Below are 17,782 nucleotides of genomic sequence, written 5' to 3' on the forward strand. Positions count from 1 at the left end.
GCACTCCAGTCTGGGCAACAGAATGAGACTCCAACTCAAAAAAAAACCCCCAAAAATGATAATTATGTCCAGACAGCCTAAACAAAACAAAACAAAAAACTCATCCCACACCAAAGAACGAGAAAACATTAGGCTTCTAAGTTATAAACTCTTCTCTGTCCCATAACCCATAATCTTACAGGTCAAAATATTAATTTGATTTTATAGGTGAAATGGTTATTAGAGTTAGTCTAAGTAAGTTAAATACTTCAATTATTTTATGTAAAAAAGGGAAATGATTATTAGCAAACAACCAAAACCCATTCTCACTTCCATTTCTCCATTCTTGGAGAAAGAGGTACATATTCTTTTGTATGCTCCTTTGTTGAAGTTTATCCTTCCACCTGTGTCTTTGGTTCCATCTATTTTTAAACTCCTTAAAATAAACTCTTTAACAATCTTCCCCTTAGTATCTACTAAAACTTTCCAGAAGCACTATTCAAAATGGTGAAAATTTTAGAAGCATTCTCACTATATATGGGAATAATACACTAATGCTTGCTATCACTGCTATATAATACTCTAGTGGAGGTCCTAGAGAATGCAATAAGACAAGGAAAAAAAATCTATTGACTGGCTGTATTAGTTCAAAAAGACAGAATCAATAGGTTAGATATAGATAGAACTATAGAATAGGGGCTTTATTAGGGGAACTGGCACATGAAATTATGGAGGCTGAGAGGTCTTAGGACATCTGCAAGCTGGAGACTCGCGGGTGCCAGCAGTGTGATTCAGTCTCATTCTGAAGGCATCAGAACCAGGGAAACTGATGGTGTAACTCTCAGTCTAAAGTCAAAGGCTTGAGCACCTGGAGGTGGGAACTTGTGTGGCCTTTCCTCTGCCTCTTTTTTGTTCCCACCATCCCCCAGGTGATTGAATGGTGCCTGCCTATAGTAAGAGTGGATACTTCCCACTCAGTTCACCAAATAACATGCCAAGCTTCTCTGGACACAGACACACCCAGAGGTAATGCTTTCCCAGTCCTCTATGAGTTCCTTAATTCAGTCAAGTTGATATCTAACATTAGTCATCACACTGGTGTATCTTTTTCTTCTCGTCCTGGATTGGTATGCTCTCCAGACTTACATCCTTATGCTTTTACTTTTTTTTTTTTTGAGTTGGGATCGCTGTTTCCTAGGCTGAAGTGCAGTGGTACAATCATGGTCCACCATAGCCTCAACCTCCTGGGTTCAGGCAATCCTTCCATTCAACCTCCTGAATAGCTGGGACTACAGGTACACACCACCATGCCCAGCTAATTTTTCTGTATTTTTTCTAGTGATGAGGTCTCCCTATATTACCTAGACTGGTCTAGAAGTCCTGGGCTCAAGCAATTCTCCCCCACCTCGGTCTCCCAAAGTGCCAGGAGTATAGGTATGAGCCACTATACCTGTCTGCTTTTAACTTTTTTTCCTCCACACACTCCACCTATGTGAACTCACAGCCTCCTATGGTTTATGCATAAATTGTATAAATTAAGAGTCCACATCTATACTGGAATTTGACTTTTTTTCTGAATTACATACTCTTGTTATTCAATTCATTATTAAATAGCACTAGCTGAGTGTCCCATAGGCATCTTAAAGCCAACAAATCCAACAGAGCCAATACGGAATTATCTTTTCCTATGTATATGTTCTTTCTCTACTTACAAGGCTTATTTATGCCAACATGTCAATAGTACCAGGACTTAAGAAGCCTTCACTCTTTTTGTATTTCTGGTTATGGAGACAATGTCAATATCCACTCATCTCATGTTCTCAATTTTGGGAGTCACTCCTAGCTCCTCATTCCATATACAACTATGCACCAAGCTTCTATTTTCTTACTATCTTATCATTTTTGTCCCTACTGTTCCTCCTCCACCATTATTGCCTTAGTTTAGACTCTCATAATCTTTCTTCATAACTATTATAATAATATATCGATTGGCCTCCCTGCTGAAAGCAGTACATGCCTTTATGATATTGCAGTTAGAGAGACCTGCTGAAAATAAAAATCTAATCATGTTATTTTATGACAAACTTTTTCTGAAGTTCTCAAAACCTTTACAGGTAAAGCAGAAACTACTTAACATAATATATAAAGTCTTCTATTTTCTAGTCCTTTGTTACCAACAGTCAATATTCATTTATCTTTTGAATTTATTAACACATTTACTCAGCAGTATGTGCCAGGAACCAACATTTAGATATATTTAATCTCAAAATAATTCTAAATGGAATATACTGTTTTTGCTCACATTTATAGTTGAGGAAGCTGAGTCATAAAGCCTTTAAGGAACTTGTTCAAGATCACACAGGTAGGAAGCTATATTTTGGAGCTGAAACCCAGATGACCTGATTCCAGAGCACAGAATACCCTTTGTCCTTTCCTCTACCACTGGGAGAGAGCAGGTGTTCATAAACATGTTCTCCCCCATCCTTGTTCTTCTTTGAGTTGCAGTTGCACAAAATTGGTTTAGTGTTTGTTTTATGACATATTCTTAATATTGCCAAGCATGGGTAATTTATCTTTAAAACTGTAATAAATACCTTCAAATGCCACCCCAAACACAAGTTAAGACAATAATTAAACCCCACAATGTAGTCCTTCCGTTTATTTCCTTTCCCCTACTTTGAAATAACCATTATTATGAATTTACTTTTCTTTTTATACAGTCTTATTGCTATCATAGGCATTCCTAAAATGTATATACTTTTATTTAAGATGCTTTTCACTTCCAAAAAGCTATCGTGATATATGTAATCTTTTAGGACACATTACTGCTAAGATTGATTTATATTATTATATTCTGAATACTATATAATAAACCATTTTCTAGATGTACTACATTTTATTGATCTCCTCTTCAGTTGATGGGCATTGGGTTGCATCCAGGATTTTGTTGCTTATGAACAGTGCTGCTATGCACATTCTTATACATGTTTTCTATTGTATGTGTGCATAGATTTTCTTTGGGCAGAGCTCGTGTTCTTCATTCTTATGCTATATTGCCTTTTAACCTGGCTATATCTAGAGTCATTCAACAAATATTTGTTGAGTATGTACTGTGTGACTAACACTGTTCTCAGTAAAAATTTTAAAAAAACAACAGAGAAAACTCGCATTCTCACAGAGCTAATGGGGAAGATGGATAAAACAAATGAATAAGGAAATAAATACATAAGGAGAGCAAAGTTTACTTTATTCCATTTGTCACTTTGCAGCTAATACGTTAGCAATTCTAAACTCTTTTCTCGTACAGTTTACTTGGCATAAAATATCCTTTGAGCCATCATTTTTCTATCTACCTCTTATTTCCTTTTGTCTTTGAAGATCAGTTCAGATGTTACCTCCCTCATGAAACTGTGGTGATACTTCTCTGAATAGAATAAAGGACCCTCCTTTACACTCAAATAGTTCTTTGTCCTGCCTTTCTCACCTCTGCCTTCCACCTTTCCCCTACTTCAGAGTGAAAATTAAATCTCATTTATCTTTAAATAGTTCTAGTGACCAGTGTAATGATTAGCAGATAAAATGTGTCCAATTAATGATTACCAAAAAAAATTCCTGAAATTATTCTCTAAAATTCTGCAACTATGCCTCCTGTAGAAATTCATTTTTGGGAATTTTTTTTCTAAGAAAGAGTTTGAGTTCTGTGTATGAAGATTATGAGGTGGTGGTTATGATGAGAGAGTCTCTTCAGTTATGAAAAGCAAATGCAGGCTGGTCGTGCCCTTACTCAAAGGAACGAGACAGTCTTTTCATTAATTCATTCAAGAGACATATTGTGCAAAGGTGGTCATTATTGCCTGCTCCTTTTGTATAGAAGATCAAAATGGATTAAGAAAAGAAACTGCAATAAAGTGGTTTGAAAAGCAATGTGATTTAATGGAAAGATCAATGCCCTAGAAGTTACTTAGAAGACTTATACATAGAGGTAAATGGGCTAGTGTAATAGTGAAGAAAAAAAAATCACAACCCTGGAGGATGTGATCTGAAGGACAGAATAGATTTTCTACAGCTACTACTTTCATTATCAGATTTTACTCATTTAGCAGAAAGCCCTCCCTACATATTTAAACTTTAACCTGGCCCAAAGTTAAGAACAACTGATACTTGTAATCTTTGGATCCCTGCTCATAACTAAAGATTGGTTTATATCTCTTATGTGTCTTTATTTTTCCTTACCTCAGTGATCCTTTTGACTGTGAATAAAAAGAGCCCATAGTGCCTCCTCTCTACACTTTTCTATTGAGGATAGCAATAAAGGATTACATCAAAGTAGACAACATTGATTCACAAAGTAATAGGAATTAGGGGATAGTCTTTTGAGAACTGGAAAAGATGGTTTCTCGGGATCAAGAAACTGAGGAAAAGAGAAGAAGGATGGGGAAGAAATCTTCACAAAACAAAAGCCCAGAATGCAAAAGATGGGAGTGAGAAATTTCTGTGGTGGATATGACCAGAAATTTGACCTGAAACATACACATCAACCTCGTGTATACAGTTCTTTAAAGAAATAATGGATTTCATGTCTGTTATAGAGTAAAGCAGAGAACAAAGGGAAAGAGGAGTCTCAGGAAGCAAGACAAGAATGGGAGTCAGGGAGTCCATGGAAAAAGAAACTAGAGAGTTTTATATCAAGAAGAATTTAAGCACCCCAATTTCTGCTGTTGCTGGATTGGATAGGACTGAGCTATGTTATTTACCCATTAAAGGCAAAGCTTATTAGGTCTTTGTTAGATATAAGTTAGCAAATAATTTTTCCTTCTTGACTGGCTGTCTTCTTGCTCTCCGGACAGTTTCTTTGGCTTTGCAGAAGCTTGCCAGTTTGAGGAGGTCCCACTGGTCTATCTTATCTCTTATGGCATAGGCACTTGGGGTTTTGATCAGGAATTGGTTGCCAGTTCCAATATCCATAGGCTGTCTCCTGCATTTTCTAAGTTTCTTATAGTTTGAGGTTTTACGTTTAGGTCTTTGATTCATTTAGAGTTGATTTCTGTGTGTGGTGATAGGTAGAGGTCCTGTTTCAACATTCAGCATGTGGTCAGTCAGTTTTCCCAGCACCATTTACTGGATAGGTTCTCCTTTCCCCAGTGGTTGTCGTTAGAGGCTTTGTCAAAGATGAGCTGCTTGAGAAATTGAGGTTTTGCTTCCAGCATCTCTATCCTGTTCCATTGGTCCATATGCCTGTTCTTGTACCAACACCAGGCTGTTTTGATTATTGCAGCTTTATAATAAAGTTTGAAGTCTGAAAGTGTGATACCTCCTGCTTTGTTTCTTTTGCTAATGATTGTTTTGGCTATTTGTGGTTGTTTATGTTTCCATGTGAATTTCTGTATTGTCATTTCCAGGTCTGAGAAGAATGATTTTGATAATTTAATGGGTATTGCATTGAATCTGTAGATTGCCTTGGAAATATTTTTCCAATTGTTTGTGTCTTCTTGGATTTCTTTGATGACCTACAAGGAACTCAAATGGGCCAAAAGGAAAAAAGCAAACAGCCCCATTAAAGTGGGCAAAAGACATGAATAGGCACTTCTCAGAAGATATACGGGCAGCCAACAGACATGAAAAAATGCTCAGCCTCATTAATCGTCAGAGAAATACAAATCAAAACTACACTGAGATACTACCTAACCCCAGTCAGAATGGCCATCATTAATAAAACAAACAACAACAGATGCTGGTGAGGATGTGGAGAAAAAGGAACACTTCTACACTGCTGGTGGGTGCAAACTAGTGCAATCTCTTTGGAAAACAGTGTAGTGACTTCTGAAAGAACTAGAAATTTGCCTTTCATATGACCTAGCAATCTCCCTACTGGGAGTATACCCAGAGGAACTCAATCATTCTGCAAAATAGAAACCTGCACACACATATTTATTGCAGCACTGTTCACAATAGCAAAAACACAGAACCACCTGTGCTGTACATTGAAACTGGACTGGATAAAAAAATGTGGACATATGCACAATGGAATATTATGCAGCCATAAAGAAGGACAAACATATGGACTTCCCAGCAACTTTGATGGATTTAGACTCTATCATACTCAATGATCTATCACAGAAACAAAGAACAGAGTACCACATGCTCTCACTCATAAGCGAACCCACAACAATTGCCATAATACTTTAAGAAAGGGATTGGCAGTAGCGGGATACAACTGGGGTTGGAGGGCACAACATCTGTTAGCGTATCTGATCTCAAACCAGGCAAAGTGGAGACCAAAGAGAGGCCCAATCTTTATCCGTATGATGACCACTTGTATACCTAATCCTGACTTGTACTCCACATCTTTAAAATAAAAAAAAAAGGAAAAGGTACCCAGCATGACTAGAATTCTTGAAGACAATCAGGTGTGTAGATATTTGGATTACACTTAGAATTATAAGTTTTTGTGAATGAATAAGCTTAATCACTTGGGTGTTGTTAAGAATGCTGAATAAAACCAGGATGTTTCAGCATGGCCCTAAAAATAGTGAGCATGTGGGTTTAATGGTATCAGCATCATTCAGGTTTCCTTTTCTTAAAAAAAAAAAAAAAAGTACTTTTTTTTTTTTTTTTGCTTTCACTTATTTTAGAAACATACTCTAAAGTGTTAGAGTTCAGTATCAGAGATGACCAGAAAAGATTAATTTAGTCAAATGACAAATGCAATGGAATACACGTTCTGTTCTTAAGCGTGCCCATCACCCTAAGTGAACTGAGGTCAGAAACAGAAAACCAAACACCGAACATTCTCATTCATATGTGGGCGCTAAATGGTCACAAAGATGGAAATAATGGACACTGGGGATACCAATAAGGAGGGGGGTGGGGAGAGGGGTTAGGTTTCAGAAATTACATATTTTGGGGATAGTGCTCACTATCTGGAGAACAGGCCACCTGAGACCCAACCACCCACTACACAATATGTCTATGTAACGAGCATCCATTTGTGCCCCTGAATCTAAAATAAAAGTGAAAAAAAAAGTCATAATATAGAAAGTAGTGAAGAAACCACAAAGTTCTGTCATAGTACACAGATAATTGAGAATGTAGTAATAAAAAGAAAAAACAATGATGACAAAAGAGTATTCATTTGGATTTTGAAAATTCTGCATCCAAAGGAAAAAAGTCACTGCACTTTAGCATTTGTACTTCTTAGGATAAATTTAGTGGCTCGTGACCGAAACCCCCCAAATAACAATGGTTTTACAATAAATACCAATGTGGTGATTAATTTTTCTCTCATAGAAATGAAGGCAGAGATAAGTACTCAAGAGCTGGTATGGTGCCTCCATGGTTAGTGGAATTTGTTTCTTTCTATCTACTTGCTTCATTATCAGCAATGCATGCCTTCTACTTGGCAATACACCATAACTGTTTAAGATCCAGCTACCATGTTATCGTTTCAGAGTGCACAAAGAAGAAATGATTTGAGAAAGGGCATGTTTCCCTTAAGCATATCCTGAAGTTTCTACCTTTGACTTCTGTTTATATTTCACCTAACAATATGTAGACTGGGAAATATTGCTTTATTCTGGCAGTCTTGTGCCCAGCTTAAGACCACGGTTTGGGATAACATTTATCATCTTTGCCACCATGTTCCATATAGACTTAATTCTGAAGCTATATTACTTGGAGATATCATTGACAAGGAACAATCAAATGGCAAGCATAATTGACAGATCTTTTGGAACTTGATTGTATTCAGTGAATGATTTTAAAATAGTAACCAAACAAATGTTAGTTATCACTGTATTATGGACAGAACAGGAGTGGAGAAAATAGAGGGAGAAGGGAGACAAAGAAGGAGTGTGTGTGTGGTGGGCAGGAGCGGGGTGGGGGAGGAGACAGAGAGAGAGAGAGAGAGAGAGAGAGAGAGAGAGAGAGAGAGAGAGAGAGAGAGAGAGAGATTTGTGACTTACCTATTAAGGGGATATTTAAAGAGCAAGACACACTTCTTTCTCTAAAATATTGATTTTTCATTTTAAGTTGGAGCCAAATATCAATATAGGTAAAATTGGTAGTTCCCAGAGCTGATGAGAATTCACAGAGCTTAACAAAATGAATGCATGGCTTGATCTTATTGCAACATATTTACAAGGAAAAGAGAATATCGATCAACTCGCTTTAGGACACCATCCGTAAATTACTATTGTTTGAAATAGCCTTATTGCCAAGAAATTTATATGTGCTATATTTTGTACATTGAAAGGGAATTCAAACTTTATATTATTTTGTTCATTGTAAAGAAATTCTCAAAACTTTGTTCATTTTGAGAAATGGCCTGATATTAGAAGTGTCAAGAGGATATATTTTAATAAGTAATAGGTGAGTTCTGAGTTCTTCTCTTACTTCAGTTACTGAAACATAGTTGAGTCTAAAAGAGAGTAGAATATCTCTGCCTCTGTTACACTCTTAGAGATGTTGAAAGTATTATGCATTGTTTGTTTTTTAAGCATAAAAGAAGACGATGTTATTATAAAATTCATCTCACTGTTAAACAGACTTGAATAATAAAGGGTAGAATCGAACCTTCCTGAAAGTAGAATGGTTCCTAGGGCGTTTTCACCTCTGTTCTTTCTTTGATTCATTTTAAAGCCAGGTTTTATTACTTTGAATCACAATTCATAAAAAAAAAGCTTGTAGTTACAATTCTGTCCCAAAGCATTCATGATTTAATTGCTTCACATATAATACTTAGTAATTACTAAGTTGACATACTTCATTTATCTAAATTTACCCAGCTATAATGAAAGCTGCCCACATACTTTTCTATTGTGAATGACAATTGCACAGTTATATTGCAACTCTACTTATTTTGAAATGGTCCTCAAAGAAACGTACATCTAGGTTCTGTATACCTTGAAACTGCAGCTCCCAAAGAGGCTTCTATATCTATTTGGAGGTGTTAAAAAAACAGGTTTTGCCTTATTAAGTTAAAGTCTAGAAGAAAAAATTAGCAGAAAATCTATAATAATGGTTATAAGTGGGTTGTATCTAAGGTTATTTTGTTTTTTGTTTAGTCAGTTTTATAGAATAATAAAAAGTTAGCTTCAAACAATAAATTTCAGGTATCTAAATACTTAAAAAAAAATTCAGGAAAACACAAAATAAAAGTCCAATATTCCACAACTCTTTTCCAGATATGGAGAATGCAATTTAAAATAATTAGTTAACATTTGACTTAAGTTCAAAAGACATTAGTAATAATCTTTCATACATTACAAAATTTATATAATTAGTAAAACAAATGCCATATGAGTCCTAAAAATATAGATGCTGCAGGAATCAAGAGTTGTTGTGGATAGAAAGGTTGGAAGAGCCATCATAAAAGGACTTTCTATTTTTTGCTGACTGCAACAAATAGATAAATCAGATATTGATTCATGGAGAAAGCAGAGCATAGCATTTTTGGAGGATGTAGTGAAGGAGCAAGAGTTTGAAAGTAGGTATGAATAAGATGTGTTCTGATATCCATGAAAACCAGAGTGGTCAATCTATGGTATGATATAAATGGGAGTGATTAATTTGATCTACATGATATAGATCTTGAACTTGATCCACTAGTCCATGAATAAAATTCCAAGTATTGGCTCTAGAGAAGATATAATAATAAAAGTAGTGTTTAGTATGATTAAGCTGCAGGTATCGCATGAGATGGTGATACAAGACTTTAACAGATTGTAAGAACACAATGGCTTTCAAACTCACTAAAGTTAAAACCAACCAGACCAATTGTTCAAAACATAGTACCTAGAACAATGCTTGGAACACCGTAAGTACTCAATAAATACTTGTTGAATTAAATTGAATTTTTACCAATCTGTTTAAATTCAGATGTTATTTGTTCAAAGTTTACAAGTGATCATCATCATAAATATGTTTTAATAAGAAAGACTAAATTCTACTAACGCTATCAAGGCTCAAATGAAAAAAGGTGTGACATGATATATATTCATTCATACATTTATTTGTTCATTCAGTTAATAAATATTGAGCATCCACCTTGTCCTTAGAACTCTTCTAAGTTCTAAGGTACAGAGATGAATGAAGTAGAGAATGTCTCTGGCCTCATGGAACTTATATATTTAAGGGAGGGATAAATAATAAACAAGTATATAAAATATTGTAGCCTAATAGGGAATACATTTGGTCTTTGTTTCCAGTTCTTATTAGTGCAGAGCTTCCAAAATGCTTGAAATTTCCTGAGTGATGGTGTGTCTGTGTTATGTTAATGATGGGACTAATGGTCTTTCTCTAGATAGCCCAATCTCCAGGGAAAGGTAGGGGCCAGTGAAGATCAAGTTTGATCATGTGGTCAATGACTTAATCAGTCTTGCTAGCGTAATGAAACAACAATAAAAACTCTGTCCCCGGAGATAGAAATTGCTTCTTTTCAGATCTCACCAATGTGTATCTATTATTTAAAAAAACCTGTAATCATAAGTATGGCATTTTCCTGAATTCTAGTGAATTATTGAACTTGAGAGGATGTAGAAGCCCATGACTTTTTAGCCAGTCAGTCTAAAGTCAGGATAGGCTGGAGATCCCCAAAGTGCAGCTGTCGTCTGAAATAAGGGTACTCTTATGGAGGACTAAGCCCTTAACATGTGGGCAATCACTCCAGGTAATTAGTGGTATAATTGAATTGAGTTGCAGTACACCCAGCTGAAAGTAAAAAGAGGAAAACAGTGTGTTTCTCATAGACCATTCAAGTGCATCCCACAAGGGAACAAAATAAAAGGATGCTTGTGGAAAAATAAATGAAACAATTTTTTTTCAACAATGGAAAACATTGTTTTCAGATACGTGTACCCCAAAACAATGTCTGTAAACTATTAACTGGGATTGAGAGAGAACTTGGCAGAATTGGGACCGATTTAAAAGAATGATTACTTTAGAACATTCGTATGTGTGTGTGTGTGTGAGTGTGTGTATTTTACCGTGTAAAATATCCTTCAGTGAACATTTATCCCTCAGTGTATTAAACCTATGAATTTTTATTAGGCACTTTGAAACTGAGTAGGATCTTGCTAAGTTTCAGGGACTCCGTAGACTCCTGTTGGTCAATGTTACAAATGACTCCTCCAGATAATAAGCTAGAAGACACCAATAATGTTCTCAGTAATTTCTATTAAAAGTCATAACAATTTTCCTTTGAATAATACCATTTAAACAAATAGTTTGAATTTTTCTTATCTTTCAAGACTTTGTTGCTGGATGAGGAACTTGAAAATGGTTTTCTTACAGTAGAAACCGACTTAATTTTTAAAATACATGGGAAAGCAAATTTACTACTTTTCTTTAGAAATAAACACAGAAGCAAATGAAATGTGCTAATGTGCTCCCAATTAGCACATTCATTAAGGAGTATTTTGAATGCAGTAATGAACTTTTCGCTTCTGATTGAAGATAGAATTCACAATGATAAATTAGTGAGTATATCTGCTAGAAGTTGCCAAATTATAGGGTTGAGTGAATACTACTAATAAAATAATTCACCACCCACACAAAAGTGATAAATATAAATCTAAAAATTCTGAAAAACATTTTTCACATGAGTGTAGGTCTTTCTTTGAGGAAATGCCAGGTAAAAAATAATCTTAAGCAGTAATGTGGTTTCATCTGGTTGATTTTTCTGCCCAAGAGTTTGGGTTTGAGACATTAGCTTTTCTGTGTTCAGACAGGGGTAACTCCCATTAAACCTAGAGTGAAATGAAAGAATCTCCTATTTCAAGTTTATCAGGTGCTGCTTAGCACTGCAGGAATCACAGAGCTCTAGGCATGTTAACCAGCATGAACGTGAGCTGGTTAGAAGAGTTTTAATGCAGATCACAGTAGAAGTGGAACACCAGAAACTGCTACTTGTTAAATTCAACCCTGTTACTCATGGTACGGATAGTAGGATGGTAGTAGAAGTAGGTGATAAAGTTGTTGATGATGATAATGTTAGTGCCCATAGTGACAGTTATTAGGAATAGTTTTTATTTGCTGAGTTCTTACTTGATCAGACAACGTGTTATAGATATTATTTTTTTCTACCTTTACAACCATATACATACATTATTGTTATTCACTTTCTTCAGAGGAGGAAACAGAATACACTGATATGGTATTCAGTAATTTTATGGTCATTAATATTTTCTCTACACTTCCTATGAGATCCCCTTTGCCTGGAAGGTGCCCTTTCTTCTCCAACAATCTTTCTGTTATATTGGCTAATCAAAAAGTGATAACTGCATGACCATCTAGTAACCAACTTAAATAGTTCATCAGCTAAACTTTGACTTGAAATTTTAAAAATATTTTATAGCTGTATTTTCCATCTGCCACTCAAAATTTTTCAAAGTTAGAGAATGCCTACTATTTCCTTTTAATCCTCCCAAGACTCTCTGGTACAGTGCTCTAATTAGAATAGAAATTCAATAAATTTTGTTGTTCAGTGAGATGAGAATCTACCATGTTTTTGAATACTTCTGAAAAATAAGATTCCTCTGCCTCCCTTGGTAACACATCCCATGGTCTATCAGCATTAGCTCTGAAGAAGTTTGCCCTTGGTTCTTATCTGAATACCTCCTGCAGTTTCTTCTTTTCAGTGAGTCTTTCAAACATCCTCTGTGTGATATCCCCTTATACACTTGGAAATTTTGTGTCTTCCTTCAGTTGTTCCTTAAGACAAAATAATAGGTCTGCAAATGATCTTTATAGGTTTAAAAAATATTTATGCTTCCCTTTTAGTAATGTTAAAAATAACATCAGAGGAAAAATATCAAACAAAACTAGATCAAACTAAATTATTAGCTAGTTATCTTGTATTTTTGTTCATAGAAAATATATCATATTGACATTCAAAAAATGTTGTAATGATTAATTTTGAGGAGGGTAGTGACTTGTTTGCAAGACTCTGTGAGCTTGCGTATTCTATAAGTTAAACATTCATAGATTTTTTTTTTCTGTAGAAATTTATGTTTTAGTTTTTCTCTAACAACTTTTGATTAATGTTGGGGGGGCGGTGAGGAGTGTCTGACTACTTCTAGTCAGAAATGTTGAACTTTTTATTTCATGTTAGATGTATTTTTTTCCTGAGAATATAGAAGTTGTGTTTATAAAGCTGGGTTTTCTCATGGCAGTAGATTGAGGTATTGGTGCTTATAATGGATATGTTTCAGTATTTTCCCCGAGCAGACTCAGCCCCTAATCCCTGTTTTAAAGTGTTCCTTTTAGTGTCACATTGCAAAATTAATCTTTCCATTTGCCTCACTCCATACCGTTTAATACCTCTTGACTCCACATAAAGCACCATGACATGAGCTTTAAATAAAAGCTGGATAGGGCTAAGTTGTGTGCATATTGTGTTTGGGATTAAGAACTAAATTCGACAGGTAATGGAGTCGGATTTAACTGCTCCATGATACTAAACTGTGAGGTGTTATGTCAATCATCTGTCCAGGATATATAAGCTATAAAAGAAAAGTGAGATGTATTTCAGACGCCTAATCACACAAGCAAAAGGTTAGCTCCTCAAGGAGGGGTAGCATGCAGATTGTTACTCTTCATTTCTCTCCAAGGGACTCTGGGAGTTAAGGCCATCATACAAATAGGCTTATTTGCTTGAGGATTATCTAGGTTTCCTTGGAGACATGATAAAGAACATTCTGCACCAAATGGCCAGTACCTCATGTTAAATAAAGAGAAAACAAAACTTTAAAGTAGTGAGAAAATGAATATAGGACATTTAGAGAGTGCTTCTTACATATTTAATAGAAAAATAATGTCAGGCATACACAAGAAATTAATTTTGAAATATTTCTTGCTAAGAGAGTTACCAATAACATTTGCTCTTATGCTTGATTACCAGGAAGTTTCCCACTCAATCTTATCTTCAGTCACAACAACAACATTAGTTTAAATTTTTGATACATTTTATTCTGTCTCTGTACTGTAACTTAATATTTTTCCATCTTTTTAACGGTTCTATTTTTCTTTGTAATTCTTTATTTGAAGGAGGTTGGGTATAATTAATAAATTACAAATAAAACGTCTTCTACAAATAAAGACTATCTACCTATCCATCTGTCTGTTCTGAAGGATGACACAAAGAGTGCTTAGAACTGAATTGCTGAAGTGTGTGATTACACATTTAGTCCAGAGTCTCAACTTGATGTGTAGTGCTTTTACTGTGCAATTCCCATTAACACTGATTGTCCAATTTAGTGCTTCATTAATGAGCCATAGACCACTTGTAAATTTCTGACTTACAGAATCAACCACATTTAAAGTTTTATTCTCCTGGAAATGTCTTCACCTGACATGCTGATAATTAATACTTTGTATTCTTCTATCCACTTAACCCTTCTGCCATATCTATTTGGGCTGTTGTCAAGTTGGCATTCTCTTATTAAAAAGGTATCTAACATTTATGGCAACAATAATTATAAGAGCAAATATTTGTGTGATGCTTACAGTATGCTAAATTTGAATTTTCATATCATTCATTGATGATTTATATGTTTCAGGTGAACATATAAGCATTCTTTATGTCCTAACTCATTTATTCCACACGACACTGTGATGTTACTATGTTTATTATCCCCATCTTATTGATGGATTAACTAAGGCAAGCTAAGTAACTTCTTATGGTTTCAGATTTGGCAAGTATAGAAGCTGGAATTTGAATTGGGAAAGTCTGGCTCTAGTGTTATGTCTTCCGAAGTGTGATCTTATGGACTAAGGATATACTCATCTCCAGAAAGTGGAAAGAGGACTTATAATGGAGCTAATGGATCTGCCTACAAAATCCAAAGCAGTTGCACGGCAATCAACTTCACATAAAAGGTTTTGCTATTTGCTTTCTTGATACATTCCTTAGTGGCTATACCCACAATTATTCTATTAGTTCTAAGATAGCGTTCTGTGTACTGTCTTTTTTAAAATTGTAAAGATGTGAGGTACAATTCAGGGTTAGGCATATAAATGTTGATTATGCAGGTAACCTTGTTGATGAGGTATGCCCCTCCCTCCTCTAGCAGTTTCTGTCAACTGCCAATCCCACCCCCCCAACAGTTCCCCGCTACTGCCAATCCCTTTCTTATAGTATTATAATTGTTCAACGTCCGCTTATGAGTGAGAACATATGGTACTCTGTTCTTTGTTTCTGTGATAGATCACTGAGTATGATCGACTATAAATCCACCCAAGTTGCTGTGAAGTTCATATGTTTGTCCATTTTTATAACTGTGTAATATTCCATTGTGTATATGTACCACTTTTTTTTAATCCAGTCCAGCATCGATGGGCAACATGGTTGGTTCCATGTTTTTCCTATTGTGAATAGAGCTGCAAAAAACAGGTGTGCAGGTATCTTTTTTGCAGAATGACTTGAGTTCCTCCGGGTATATTCCCAATAGGGTAATTGCTGGGTCATATGGAAGGTCAATTTCTGGATCTTTCAGAAATAGCCACACTGTCTTCCAAGAGTTGCACTAGTTTGCATTCCCACTAGCAATGTAGAAGCATTCCTTTTTCTCCACATCCTCGCCAGCATTTGTTGTTGTTTGTTTTATTAATGATGGTCATTCTTACTGGGGTTAGGTGGTATCTCAATGCTTTGATTTGAATTTCTCTAAAGATGAGTGAGGCTGAGCACTTTTTCATGTGTTTGTTGGCTGTCCGTATATCTTCTTTTGAGAAATGTCTATTCATGTCTTTTGTCCACTTTGTAATGGGGCTGTTTTCTTTTTTTCCTTTTGGCACGTTTGAGTTTCTTGTAGATCCTAGATGTTAGGTTTTTGCCAGATAAACAGTTGGCAAATATTTTTTCCCATTCTGTGGGTCATCTCCCTGCTCTCTTGATGGTTTCTGTTGCTTTGCAGAAGCTCGTTAATTTGATGAGGTCCCACTTGTCTATCTTATTTTTTAAGTTATGGGCATTTAAGGTTCTGAATAGGAACTGGTTGCCAATTACAATTTCCATAAGGTTATCACCTGCGTTTTCTAAGATTCTTACAGTTTGAGGTTTTACGTTTAGGGTCTTTGATCCATTTAGAGTTAATTTTGGTGTATGGTGATGGGTAGGGGTCCTTGTTTCAATCTTCTACATGTGTTCAGCCAGTTTTCCCAGCACCATTTACTAAATAGGTTCTCCTCTCCCCAGTGGTTGTTGTTGGAGGCTTTGTCAAAGATGAGTTGGTTGAGGAATTGAGGTTTTGCTTCCGGAATCTCTATCCTGTTCCATTGGTCTATGTGCCTACTCTTGTACCAATACCAGGCAGTTTTGATTATTGTAGCCTTATAGTAAAGTTTGAAGTCTGGAAATGTGATACCTCCTGTTTTGTTTCTTTTGCTCAGGATTGTTTTGGCTATTCATGGTCATTTATGTTTCCATATGAATTTCTGTATTGTCATTTCCAGTTCTGAGAAGAATGATGTTGGTAACTTAATGGGTATTGCATTGAATCTGTAGATTGCCTTTGGTAGGATGAACATTTTAACAATGTTAGTTCGTCCTATCCATGAGCATGGAATATTTTTCCAATTGTTTGTATCTTCTTGGATTTCTTTAGTAGTGTTTTATAGTTCTCATTGCAGAGGTCTTTCACTCTTCTGGTTAGGAAGATGCCAAGGTATTTCATTTTTTGTGTGGCTATTGTTAATGGGATTGTGATTTTAATTTGGGTCTCTGCCTGCTTGTTATTGGTGTATAGGAATGCAACTGTCTTTTGCACATTTATTTTGTACCCTGAGACTTTACCAAAGGCCTTTATCAGTGCAAACAGGATTTTGTCAGATTCTCTTGGCTTTTCAAGGTATAGGATCATATCATCAGCAAAGAGGGATAACTTGACTTCCTCTTTTCCTATTTGGATACCCCTGATTTTCTTCTCTTGTCCAATTGCCCTAGCTAGGACTTCCAACACAATGTTGAACAAGAGGGGTGAGAGTGGAAAGCCTTGTCTTGTTCCAGTTTTCAGGGGAAATGTTTCCAGTTTCTGTTCATTTAGCAATATTTTAGCTGTGGGTTTATTGTAAATGGCACTTACTATTTTGAGGTCTGTTCCTTCTATACCAAGGTATTTGAGGGTTTTTATCAGGAAGGGATAATGGATTTTATCAAAAGTTTTTTCTGCATCCAATGATATAATCATGTGATTCTTGTTTTTGCATCTGTTGATGTATTTAATTACATTTATGGTCTTGCGAATGTTGAACCAGCTCTACATCCTGGGAATAAAGCCTACTTGGTTGTGGTGAATAATTTTTGAGATGTGTTTTTGGATCTGATTTGCTAGAATTTGTTGAGGATTTTTCTATCTATGTTCATAAGGGATATTAGTCTGTAGTTTTCTCTTTTTTTGTTGTTGAATCTTCACCCAGTTTGAGTATCAGTGTGATGTTAACCTCATAAAATGATTTGGGTAGAATTCCATCCTTCTCAATCACCTGGAATACTTTCAATAGGATTGGTGTTAGCTGGCGTACGTTTTGTTGAATTCTGCTGGAGAGCCATTTGGACCAGGGCTTTTTTTTGTAGGTAGCTTTTATATGACAGAGTCAATTTCCTAGTTTGTTGTTGGTCTATTTATTGTCTCAATGTCTTCTTGTTTCAACCTGAGAAGGTTTTGTGATGTCAGAAAGTCCTCCATTTCATTTAGGCTATCAAGTTGGTTTCTGGGTAGGTGTACATAGCAATCTCTGATAATCTTTTGTATTTCTTCAGGGTCAGTTGTGATTTGTTCTTTTGTATTTCTGATTGTGTTTATTTTGG

This window comes from Carlito syrichta, unplaced genomic scaffold (assembly GCF_000164805.1).
Source record: "Carlito syrichta isolate Samal-C Ts95f unplaced genomic scaffold, Tarsius_syrichta-2.0.1 Scaffold91532, whole genome shotgun sequence".
Classification (NCBI taxonomy): Eukaryota; Metazoa; Chordata; class Mammalia; order Primates; family Tarsiidae; genus Carlito; species Carlito syrichta.